The sequence below is a fragment of the Paramisgurnus dabryanus genome, chromosome 15 (assembly GCF_030506205.2).
Source record: "Paramisgurnus dabryanus chromosome 15, PD_genome_1.1, whole genome shotgun sequence".
NCBI classification, from domain to species: domain Eukaryota; kingdom Metazoa; phylum Chordata; class Actinopteri; order Cypriniformes; family Cobitidae; genus Paramisgurnus; species Paramisgurnus dabryanus.
Genome location: NC_133351.1, coordinates 3167444 through 3180148, shown reverse-complemented (window position 1 = coordinate 3180148; position 12705 = coordinate 3167444). Strand labels below are relative to the sequence as shown.

At 35.1% G+C, this 12705-nt stretch overlaps 1 protein-coding gene across 2 annotated transcripts in view; it reads left to right on the top strand.

Annotated features, from left to right (window-relative positions):
* The window catches only part of csrnp3 (cysteine-serine-rich nuclear protein 3), a 90500-nt gene that overhangs the window by 42903 nt on the left and 34892 nt on the right, over window positions 1–12705 (top strand). Inside the window, exon 3 of one of the 2 annotated variants that reach the window (XM_065252326.1) lies at window positions 12402–12549. The gene's annotated coding sequence lies outside the window, so the exon portion shown is untranslated. Of the gene's footprint in view, window positions 1–12236; window positions 12550–12705 lie in introns of those variants that run through there. The other variant, XM_065252327.2, reaches the window with a different exon arrangement.

Sequence of the window (12705 nt, the reverse complement as noted above, 5' to 3'; positions counted from 1 at the left end):
GTGAAGGATGGATGCACTTTTTTGGACTTGAAGGTAGTGGAGCCCGTAACATTACATTTAATCAACTGAAAGATCTAAAACATTTTCTAAAATATCCGAAAATGTGTTTGTCTGAAAAACGATTGACATATGCAACTCGGACAGCTTGGGGGTGAGTAAATCATGGGTTTAATATCATTTTTGGCTGAACTATCCCTTTAAAGCTGTCCATCTATTAAATAAAAATTTAAAATAAAACTTAGGCCACTTATATATTATATATTAGTTTTTTTAAATGTACTATTGAAGGTGTTAAAGTAAAACAATCTTTTTTTTTTCATTCAGTCAACTACCGACAACATTTCTGCCAAATCCTAAATAAAAAGTATGTTTTTATTTCCAGAAACCTAAAAAGTCACAAATTAATGAAAATATGAAATGCTTTTAGGTCTTAAATACTACAAAGTAAACAAGTTTCTATTCATATAAACAACACAATACTACTTTGTAAAAAATGTCTGTAGAAATTACAGTATTACTGGCAACTACTGTAGCTGTAACTTACTGTAGATTTTACATGCATGTTATTTACTGGAAAAATTTTGTTCAAAGTTAAATAAACATGAAACATCTTCAGTCTTTATTTTCTACAGTAAGTTACTGGCAACCAGCTGCATAATTACAGCAATTTACAGTGTTTATTTTAGGAAAAATGAATATGTTTGAATATTAATATTTTTTATCACATTTTCCTGTGTCCTTTCATGCTCTCAGTCTTTTACATTGCTGGTGGGTGACTTTATGTCCCTCCTGAGGTTTGCTTTTGTTAAAATTAAAGAGACACTGGACTAAAATGGTCACAAGACAGATAGTAATAATGATGAAAGGCAAAACTGGAGTGGTTTCTTAATTCTTAAAGTATACTCTACTATTACATGAGAGAAATGAATGGAGGCTAAATAAATAAATAAAGCACTTTTTCTTTACAAAGATCATTTTGAACGTTTAGACATTTTTTAAGGTCGTGAAAACCTTTAATTGAAATGACCCTAAACGGTACTGCATATGTATATTAAATTAATTATAAAGAATACAGTATATGGTCAAAAACATTGCATATTCTCTCTCTCTCTCTCTCTCTCTCTCTCTCTCTCTCTCTCTCTCTCTCTCTCTCTCTCTCTCTCTCTCTCTCTCTCTCTCTCTCTCTCTCTCTCTCTCTCTCTCTCTCTCTCTCTCTCTCTCTCTCTCTCTCTCTCTCTCTCTCTCTCTCTCTCCTGCTTCACTGCATAAAAGAGCCCTCAATGTCTTACGGCAAAACAACAAATTACTGTGGCATGCCATTTGTCAGGGCAGAGAATAAAGGAAGAGTTAAACCAAAAACAAAAGTTTGCTCATTATTTTACCTGATGCATGTCGTTTCAAACTCGTACGGTGTTATATATCACAAAAAAGAATTTCTGAACTATCTTCATGCAGAACGTCCATGGCTCATGACCATGACCATCATTCTACAGACGGTTTCATCGGACGCACGTGCGGTGACGCGATACGCGTCTGGTCCAAAATGTTCTTCCAGTTTCAGTTGACTAGTTGCTAAACTGAACTCTTAAACAAATACCTCCTTGAAAATAAATGTTTTGGTTTCCTATGTAATCTACGTGTTGTTAAGTTTTCTTGTTATATTAATAAACTACAATTAAAATACTTAATATTTATTTATGCTTAGTGGAGTTTACCAGAAGTTTAGGGCCCTAAACTTCTGGTAAACGCCCAGATATATGCATTTCAAGCGATTGTGTATAAAATATGGATCGCGTTTCGCTGGATTGATGTGTTTAAGGCACTTCTGAAGGCATCACTGCTTTGACACCTTGTTGTAGCCTCCTGCAACAACACTAAACAATGCATTGAATTGGGTTATGTGTGTGCGTGCGTGTGTAAATGCATTTTTTATTTAGTCATTAAGTAATCCTGTTATCCAGTTTTTCCCCAAATCATTTACATTTTAATCATTAACATTAAAGGCACACTCTTTTTATGACTAAAATAACAATAAAGGGTAAAAAATATAATTGCCAAAAATGAAAACGGATAAAACGGAATTTGCAAAAATTAAAACGGAGAAAACGGAATTTGGGAAAAAATAAAACGGAATTTGGGAAAAATTAAAACGGATTTTATAGGGCTCTAGAAGTTACGTGTTGACCACAAAAGCAGCTTGTTTATGTTGTTACTGCTGAAACCGTCTACAGCTATTCATAGGACAAACCAAGCAAAATGTTTTTTTTTTTTTTGAATTCGACCTGTTTTATTATAAAAAAATTGAGAAGGAAAGATGTGTTAGATATTAAAACTTTAAAAGAAATGTTTGAAGTTGTTTTCACCAATGCATAAACTAATGCATACTGATAAACAAGAATATATATGCTATAAATATGCGTATAAATAGCATGCAGTGTGAAAAGCCGTGCAATACATACATCAAATTCAAATTTTACATGCATATGAGACACCGGTCCTTCCCGTTCACTAAATATTCCTTGTTGCTTGGGTTTTGGATTAGATTTGGGATTCGCTTTAGGAAGTCATGTTTTGTCTAAACTTTGGTCACTTTAAGTTGGGGTTACTATTGGGTTTGGGTTATTCATTTTATGTAAAAATAAAATTGCTCTAAACCCAAACCCAAGCGACAATGGTAAAAAAAAACTGAAAAAAAAAATACATGAAACGACACAAAGATGCACTGTAAAAATCATGCAATGCCAAAATTTAAACAAAAATAAACTTAAAAATAAAGATATTTTTTAAGAGAAATGTTGAATTAAGTGTTAATTTTATATTTTTAAATTACACTGTAGCAATATTAAACACGCTGAAAAAAGGTTGACGGACTGATCAGGACTGATCGTCAGATCATGAAAGACATTTTAAGGTGGAACAAGCAAGGTATTACATTTTGACAAAAGATTTTCTCTTTGCGATAAATCACTATACTGTAAGATGGCATATATGTATTAATAAAGTAAATTGATTTAATTTTGACTACCAAAGATCTAATAACATACACATGTACAAAATATTGTGTAAGAAAACTTATGTCAAATTCTTACCCCTCGAGTCCAACTCAGTGTGTGACTCCTATGAGACGGCTTTCTAGCAACCGGTTTGCACTAGCTATGGAGTCAGGAAGCATGCGGTCAGGATGAGACTCTGCTTTGATCTTCTAGGCCTCAGGGCAATGGAGGTTAACACCGTGCTCCTTACAGGCCACAGAAGATGCGGCACACATCTTAAAGAGGTTTAAAGAAAAGCAGAAGATCAATGCTCACATCTTAAGTTGTGAACTTGATACCTTTCTAGTGGTCATTGGGTTAAGACGGATAATTCTGTGGGTTTAGGTACCTGTATGACTTTATCTTTAACATGTAGCGAACTTTAATCACTGGAGCTTAGTCACAGCTTCAGACTCTGAATGAGTACAATAGTTGTGTGAGAATGACAATGTTATTTCATTCTGTCATTCAGGACTTTGTGAAGGTTTATCAGCAACCCTACTGACAGAAAATACTGCGTGTTAAATGTTATCCATTTATAACAAAGCACTTTGAAACTCCTTGGGCTGCAAAAGCAACTTTTTTGGACCTACGTGTTCAATTTATTGCCAATCATTTCATTTGGAAGCAGACTCCTCATTTGCATACGGCCTAAATATATTCAGAGACATCTCTGAACCAACAATATTCATATCATTCATACACACAAAGCGCAAAATTGGTTGTGGCTATGCCAGGCTAACACCAGGCTCTGTTATAAAACCTTTTTGCTACCAACATAACATCATGGGAACTCATAATGTTAAAACAGCTCTGTTGTGTTAGTATGTTGCTAATCTAATAAGTAATAACATCATATTTTAATATTAAACTGTTTTTAGGTATTATATTTAGAATAAACAATATGCGATTGGCTTTTCAGCAAACAAAGGTTTATACATGTTTTGTCTGCTGAACCCCATAGACCTAAAGCATTTACTGTGTAAGTACACCCTGAGATTTTGAGCAAATATTTCAATAATTTAATTGCACATTTGCATATTTAACTACAAAAAATGTATTTTTCATCTGTTTTAAAGTTTTTATCAGATTTTTACATCATTATTTTTATTATTGCGTGGACCTTCATCTGGCCATGTTCTTTTATTGGTACTCAGTTTTCTTATATAGTGTGTAATGTTGTGTAATGGTCACATGACATGCATATTAAGTAAATAAAATATATATTTTTAGTGGTGGCGGGCAAAGATTAATCACGATTAATTGCATACAAAATCCAAGTGAGTATGTGCTGTGTGTAAATATTCTGTATATATATATATATACAGTACACACACACAATGATGAATGATTTTAAGAAACATTTACATGTGTATATTAATGTATTTATATTTATTTATTAAATATTTATATATTCTGATTATTTTAACATCAAGAAAGTCCTGCACTTATTTTCTAATTCCAAGTTTTAAACCCGAAACCACAATCTCAGATGCACAAGTGTATGGACACACATCCTTTGTATTAGTTACAAATACAGATGATTTCAGACGTTTGATGACTATTTACTGTCTAAGGCTGTGTCTCAATTTATCGAACAACGGGCTAGGCCAAGGGTAAAAAAAAATGCACGTTGTATTAAACGCATATTAACAAAATTAGTTTCATTAAAATAAATTTACGTTAAAACATTCTTAACACATTAATTTACGTTAAAACATTCTTAACGCATTAATTTACGTTAAAATATTCTTAATGCATTTATTTACATTAAAACATTTTTAACAAAAACTTTCCTAATGCATTAATTTACGTTAAAACGTTCTTAACGCATTAATTTACGTTAAAACGTTCTTAACGCATTCATTTATGTTAAAATGTTCTTAATGCATTCATTTACATTAAAACGTTCTTAACGCATTAATTTACGTTGAAACGTTCTTAACGCATTCATTTACGTTAAAACGTTCTTAACAAAAACGTTCTTAACGCATTAATTTACGTTAAAATGTTCTTAATGCATTAATTTACGTTAAAACGTTCTTAACGCATTCATTTACGTAAAAATTTTCTTAACGCATTCATTTACGTTAAAACGTTCTTAACGCATTCATTTACGTTAAAACGTTCTTAGCGCATTAATTTACGTTAAAACTTTCTTAGCGCATTCATTTACGTTAAAACGTTCTTAGCGCATTCATTTAGGTTAAAACGTTCTTAACGCATTCATTTACATTAAAACGTTCTTAACGCATTCAATTACGTTAAACGTTCTTAACGCATTTATTAACGTTCTTAACGCATTAATTAACGTTTTTAACGCATTCATTTACGTTAAAACGTTCTTAACGCATTCATTTACGTTAAAACGTTCTTAACGCATTCATTTACGTTAAAACGTTCTTAACGCATTCATTTACGTTAAAACGTTCTTAACGCATTCATTTACGTTAAAACGTTCTTAACGCATTCATTTACGTTAAAACGTTCTTAGCGCATTAATTTACGTTAAAACTTTCTTAGCACATTCATTTACGTTAAAACGTTCTTAGCGCATTCATTTAGGTTAAAACGTTCTTAACGCATTCATTTACATTAAAACGTTCTTAACGCATTCAATAACGTTAAACGTTCTTAACGCATTTATTAACGTTCTTAACGCATTAATTAACGTTTTTAACGCATTCATTTACGTTAAAACGTTCTTAACGCATTCATTTACGTTAAAACGTTCTTAACGCATTCATTTACGTTAAAACGTTCTTAACGCATTCATTTACGTTAAAACGTTCTTAACGCATTCATTTACGTTAAAACGTTCTTAACGCATTCATTTACGTTAAAACGTTCTTAACGCATTAATTAATGTTCAACGTTCTTAACGCATTAATTAACGTTAAATGTTCTTAAACACATTCATTAACGTTAAAATGTTCTTAACGCATTCATTTACATTAAAACTTGCTTAACGCATTAATTAACGTTAAACATTCTTAACGCATTAATTAACGTAAAATGTTCTTAACGCATCCATTAATGTTAAATTGTTCTTAACGCATTCATTTACGTTAAAACGTTCTTAACGCATTAATTTATGTTAAAACGCTCTTAACGCATTCATTTACGTTAAAGCGTTCTTAAAGCATTAATTTATGTTAAAACGTTCTTAAAGCATTAATTTATGTTAAAACGTTCTTAGCGCATTCATTTACGTTAAAGCGTTCTTAAAGAGTCATGAAACCCCTGAACCAAAATTTCTGAGATTTCAACAGAGGTATGTGTGTTGAACACCACTGAAGACAATGTTAGCAGCTGTTAGATTTAATAGTAGGGGGGAAATGGTTAAATTTTAGTTTTTATACGCTATTTTCGTCTTCCGGGTTTAAAATCTTCATCCAGTTCACGTCACAGGCTGTGACGGGGCAGAGCACAGATAGTAACTTGACGACTCATCGTTGTCTCATAATTATTAACGAGACTGAGTTTTTTATCCAATGAGAAGACAATCTCTTAATTATTCATGACACCACGCGGATCTTCCCAACGACAGACTTGTCAAGCAAGTTGTGATATCGCGCAGTAGATGAGTGAGGCGATCATGGGACGCAAGTGTTTGTTTTCGTGGTGCAAAAGTTCAAATGGGTTGCATATGTTTCCCCGCGATGCTGCCAGGGCTAGACTCTGGCTTCGGGCGGTTGGTTGGCCATCAACCACGGACACATCCAGCTACCATTCTGACACTTCTCCCATCCGCGCAGCCTCCGGTTCGTCCATGTTTTCGTCCACAGTCACGGCAGGGGCTATTGGCTCAAATTGATAGGGCAGAGGACCTGCACTGCCATCTAGTATGTCTCCATTTAGCCCTGGGGAATCAGGAGGAGAGAAGTCCTCCACCTCCACAGAGCCCTGCGTACTGCTGCCACTGCAAATTTCTATGTCACTGTCCATCTTTATTTGGGGTTCAGCGGGCGCGTAGATCTATGCTATGTACGCATTTTTTTTTTTTTTTTTGCTATGTACGCAATGTTTTTTTAAGCGTTCTTTTTTTTCAAATATATGCATTCATAGTGTGTATATAAACAACTTTATATTTTATAATGACTGTAATTACTCATGTACATTAATATGTTTTAAATAGAATTATGATTACTGTAGGATATATGTAGCAGGGCATTCAGTAACTCTTGAAAAGACAAAAATAAAGTGTCATTTAATTCGATTTGAACTTTTCCAGGGTTTTTCTTTTTATTAGTATTTCCTCACGTTTTATCACTTATTTTTAGTGACAGTCCATATGCATGGGCTACTGGCGATGAGAGTTTCCCCCCTCCACTCACCTCTCCCTTGCCGTACAACACACACTCCCCTCCCCCTTCTCACAGCCACCACGCCCATTTCAGTTGCATTTTTCAAAAAGATTGTGAGCTAGACTTGAGCTAAAAGAGGGGGGTTTCATGACCCTTTAAAGCATTCATTTATGTTAAAACATTCTTAACACATAAATGTTGATAACCCATTTTTTTCACATTTTATGTTTTAACTGATTCATTTTCTTCAACTCACGAACCCCCTGCAATTCCCTTGAAAACCACCAGGGGTTCATGAACCCAAGCTTGGGAAACCCTGTGGAAAAGGATATACGTAATGCTCTTTAGAAGTTACAGTCTTAAATAAAGGTGTTAGAAGATCCATTTTTGCCTGTGTGGTTTTATAAAGAACCTTTAACATTCGAAAAACCTTTCTGTTTCACTAAAGGCTCTTTGTAGTAAATTTTCGACTATAAAAGTTTAAGAAACAAATGTTTTTTTGAAGGATCTTTTGGAGAACCTAAAAATGGTTATTCTATGGCATTGCTGTAAAGAACCTTTTGTGTCTTGCAGAATAATCCTAGCCTTCGGGAACACACGCATGATGCTTTTAAATGCTGTCTACGTAGGCATCTTACAGGGTTTTGGACCAGAGCCTGAGAGCATGTAGGAAAGCCGCTTCAACTGACATACGCTTTGCATCTTTATGTACTGAAGCTCCTTGTATGATATCCCATAAGAGAGGCAATGCAAATTAGATATGACTGTTATACAATAGGCAGCAGAGGAAACCAGAGGAAATAATTTGATTTTTCCTGTGAAATCGAGTGCTGAGCCATGCTGCTCTCTAATGGGTCACAGACCCATAAGGCCAGAGATTTCATTCAGGATAAAGATTTTATACACATGTACTTTAGTACTATAATGCATCGGTAATATTCAGTAGATCCACAGACGGGTAGCGATGATATGGCACTTTAATACTAAACAAATGTTACACAGGCCTTTATGGTTCAGCTTTCCAAAATCGAAATGTAAAACAAAGACTACAGACTGCAGACGGTCTTCCATTCCAAAGAAATCTCAGTCAATCCATTTGCAGCCAAAAACACAGCCTGAGCTCTGATTTCAACCTTTATTAAATCCAAAACACACATACAAGCTTTCTGCTTCTCAAGCCAACACTGCCTTTCCATTAAAACTCTTTTAGTGCACCATGAAATCTGTTATAGGCTGGATTGAGTATATTTTAAAATAAATGATCAACACTTACATTCTTTACAGTACTTAAGTGTTTGTTGATTTATGAGCTTTTCTTGCCGTAATGGACCTATTCTTGTTTTAAAGCACATGGAAATACACTTTAATTACCAGGAATTTAAGAGACTGAAGGTGAATAATTAGACTAGTTTTAATTTTTTCTGTTAAGTAGAGATATTGACTGTATAGTTACATACAGTTGGCATCATGTTCAGTAGCTGTATGGACTTTAGTTAACATTCAAGAGAGTCAAATGACCACAGATTTTGCTTAAAGTCTCCCTGCAGTCAACAATTTTATCACTGAAAACTCATTTTTGAGCATCATAATTGCATGCATAAAAGTTTCCCATATGATAGTAATTTCTTCATGCTTTAAAACATCTTGAGCTCTATCATACACCCTGCGCAATGCAGCGCAATGTGCAACTCAAGTGTTTTTGGTGGTTTCAGTCCAACGCAGTTATCATGATCACGTCCAGCGTCACGTTGTTTAAATAGCAAATGCATTTCACCCATTTGTGCGCCCATGGGCGTGCTCGCTTGAAAACGATGTGTGTTCAGGTGCATTGTTGGCACGTTGCTATTTTGAGTCAACTAAAATAGACTATGCCATTGACCAACAAAAACCTGCTCTAAAGTCAATGGCGCAATATTCGTTATTTACGTTTTTGTTATTTAAAGGGATACTTCACCGATTTAGCATTCAGCTTTGTATCTGTAGAAACCCGGCAGTATTACTGAATGACCATGTTTCCCTCCATCATTTCCCCCTGAGAGGAGAGATATCTGCATTTTGGTTCTGCAAAAAAGTCCTCCGATGATGCAAAAATCGTCATATTACATCATCGGAGGACTTTTTTGCAGAACCAAAATGCAGATATCTCTCCTCTCAGGGGGAAATGAGGGAGGGAAACATGGTCATTCAGTAATACTGCCGGGTTTCTACAGATACAAAGCTGAATGCTTAATCGGTGAAGTATCCCTTTAAGGAGCATGTTAGTAATATGCGCCTATAAACGGGATGATAGCGCGCATTTGCTTATTACACACAATAGATGCGCAGCAGCACACAAACGTTTTTTAAATATAAAAAAATTAAAGGATTAAAATGTAAAAGATTATTAGCGAGTCTCTTGGACATAAATGAGGACAGTTTATAGGACTTTAGAAGGCGTGAAGGTGAGATCAGCTGGCAGAACAGCTGCTTCACCTGTAGCTTGGAAAATAAGCTGATTTTTTGCTTTAAAAAGGGCTAATATTGCATTTATTTAGATTTTTTTAAATGCTACCCCGAGGATTTATTGTATATGATGACTTTGTACCTCTGTATATGGTGAGATGAGAATAATTTTTAAGTAATATTTTTCAAAACACTCAGGTCGCTGTCCCAGTGCTGAACTTTCCACATGTTTGTAAATTCTTTATCTCCTTTATTTTTATTATGCAAACCTTTTTCAGCATATTTGTAAATTATAAAAACCTTTTTTGAGATTACAGTGATCATGCATCGTACTTTACCAGCTTATTTTACTAAACACTTCATGACTGAAATAAAGACTTTTAAATAGAACCAAAGATTTAATCACACAAATAACCATTATAATGAATAAAACTACGCATATTAACATCAATCTTAAACTGGTGGTCTTTATCCTCTGCTTACAGTTTTCCGCCCTGTAAATTAGCAATCCGCCTTGGTTTATACTTAAAACACACCCAATACTCATTACGAGAATAGGAACAACCCGATTTAGACTGTGCACCAGGCGCATAGACCATTTCACCGTAATAAACTAGCAAAAGTGGATTTGGACACACCCTAAATGCACTTGCTCCGTGCCCTTTACATCATGCACTTAGATCATTAAAATATGGCCCTTTGAATGTAACTCTACACCCTTATCTCATTTATTATATGTGGTTCTATAAATATGCAAATTAGCCCCGTCTCTACTCAATCGCATAGCTTGGACCATAGATATAAATATGCAAATTTGTCTTTGTCTCTTCTCTTTCGTACCACCTCGGATCATAGATATATATGTAAAAAGATGCTACATTTTAACAGTTTCAGACACGTAACTGCTAAGTTTGGTTTCACACAATTTATACATGAACTGCACATTTGCAGCACTGATGTTAACAGGTTAGAGCATTCATACTGCACGTATGAGCATCACAAAAGTAGATCTAAACATTTATTGCTCGAACTACTGATCGTTCAACTGTGATCGGAACTGTGGAAGTGTTTGGTGGCTTCTAAATTCATCCCTGTCTGGATCCTAAGGAATGAATGGGGCTAGGCTAAATGCTAACATACTCACGACGCGCTGTACAAAGATTAAATGCACGCATTGAAAAAAGATAGGTATGTATTAAGTCATCTAAGTCGAGGTAAGAACATAGTAAAATATTGAAAAACTGTGGTGTTTTCCTTTAACAAATTCCATTGCAAAGTATTACAATGATGCTGTTGAAGCTTCCTGAGTATATTGAAGATAACACCACATCAATGAGTGACGGGTCACCAGAGGTTTTCCAGCTGGCTTATATTACTGCACATGGTCTTAAGAACGTAAATTGGCTTGCAAATAAGTTTAAATAATTTGTTCTTTTCTGATAACAAAGTCTGACCACAGGAATAAAGATTTGTTTTTAGAGGAATGTTAGTTTTTGACAAAACAATTTTGTCACAGAGTAGCAGAATGGAGGGCTGGGCATAAGCAAGTTAAAGGGATAGTTCACCTTAAAATGAAAAGTCTGTCATCATGCAATCATCCCCATGTTGTTCTAAACCTGTATGAATTTCTTTTTTCTGATGAACACAAAAGAAGATATTTTGAGAAATGATGGCAAACAAACAGCAGATAGTGACCATTGACTTCTATAATAGGAAAAAAATATTTTGAAAGTATTGTGATAAATGATGAAGGAAATATTTTGATAAATGATATTAAACGCACAGTTGACGGTACCCATTAAATTCCACCATATTTTATTCCTACATATTTATTCCTATTATGGAAGTCAATGGTCACTATCTGCTGTGTGTTTACCATCATTTCTCAAAATATCTTCTTTTGTGTTCATCAGAAAAAAGAAATTCATACAGGTTTAGATCAACATGAGGATGAGTAAATTATGACAGACTTTTTATTTTAAGGTGAACTATACCTTTAAAGGGATTTGTAATGTCACCCAATGAGGAAAGTTGTTCCAGAGATGAACCACGTTTTAAAAGAAATTAAACAGCATAAAATGATGAATCGTACTAAATAAGAATTGAAATGTGTTTTGAGGCAATAAATACAACCAATTAAAATTTTGTACAAACCTAAACGGTACAGCTGTAAAGCACAGCACACACAGTAGTTCATTACTACAAATCCCACAGAGAAGAAACATGTGTGAATGTTACTGTTTATATTTGTATTTTTTGGCTCAATTTACTGCCCTCATTCATCTCTACAGTGAGTCGTGCTGTGCTGGGCATCGACTGCCTCTCTCTCTCTCTCTCTCTCTCTCTCTCTCTCTCTCTCTCTCTCTCAGACATCACATCCCACCCATGTGATCTCTGAGGCAGGCAGGCGTCGTTGTGTTCAGTCTACAGCCCTTGCCGGCTGCAGCTAATGAGTCTTTGTGTGGCTGGAGCGAATGAGAGAGAGAGAGAGAGAGAGAGAGAGTCTCTTTTTTATACTGAACCATATGCAAACCACAGAGCCGACTGAGACCACACATTTTACCTCCCTCACCCCAGTCTCGTTTTTTTTCTGCTTTTCCCCTCCTCTAATGGGCTACAGAGCGAAGGGGTCTTGAGTCACGGGGCGGTGAGAGCGAAATGGAGAGCCCTCATTCATCGGCTCTCATCTGACATTGAATCGTCTCATTCACATCTCTCTGAGAGAATTGGAGAAGCCAGGGGGAGGAGTTACAGCACGGCGGACAGAGGTTGGTGCATTTTCAAATGAAGTCATGTCTCGTGCACCCGTGTTTGTTTTGAATCAGTGTGTCATGCCTGGTTAACTGCGTGTGAGGATCGATTGGATATCTGAGACCGATTAAGGTCTGATTTATCTTTAATCTGTAGATAGGGATATAGCAGAA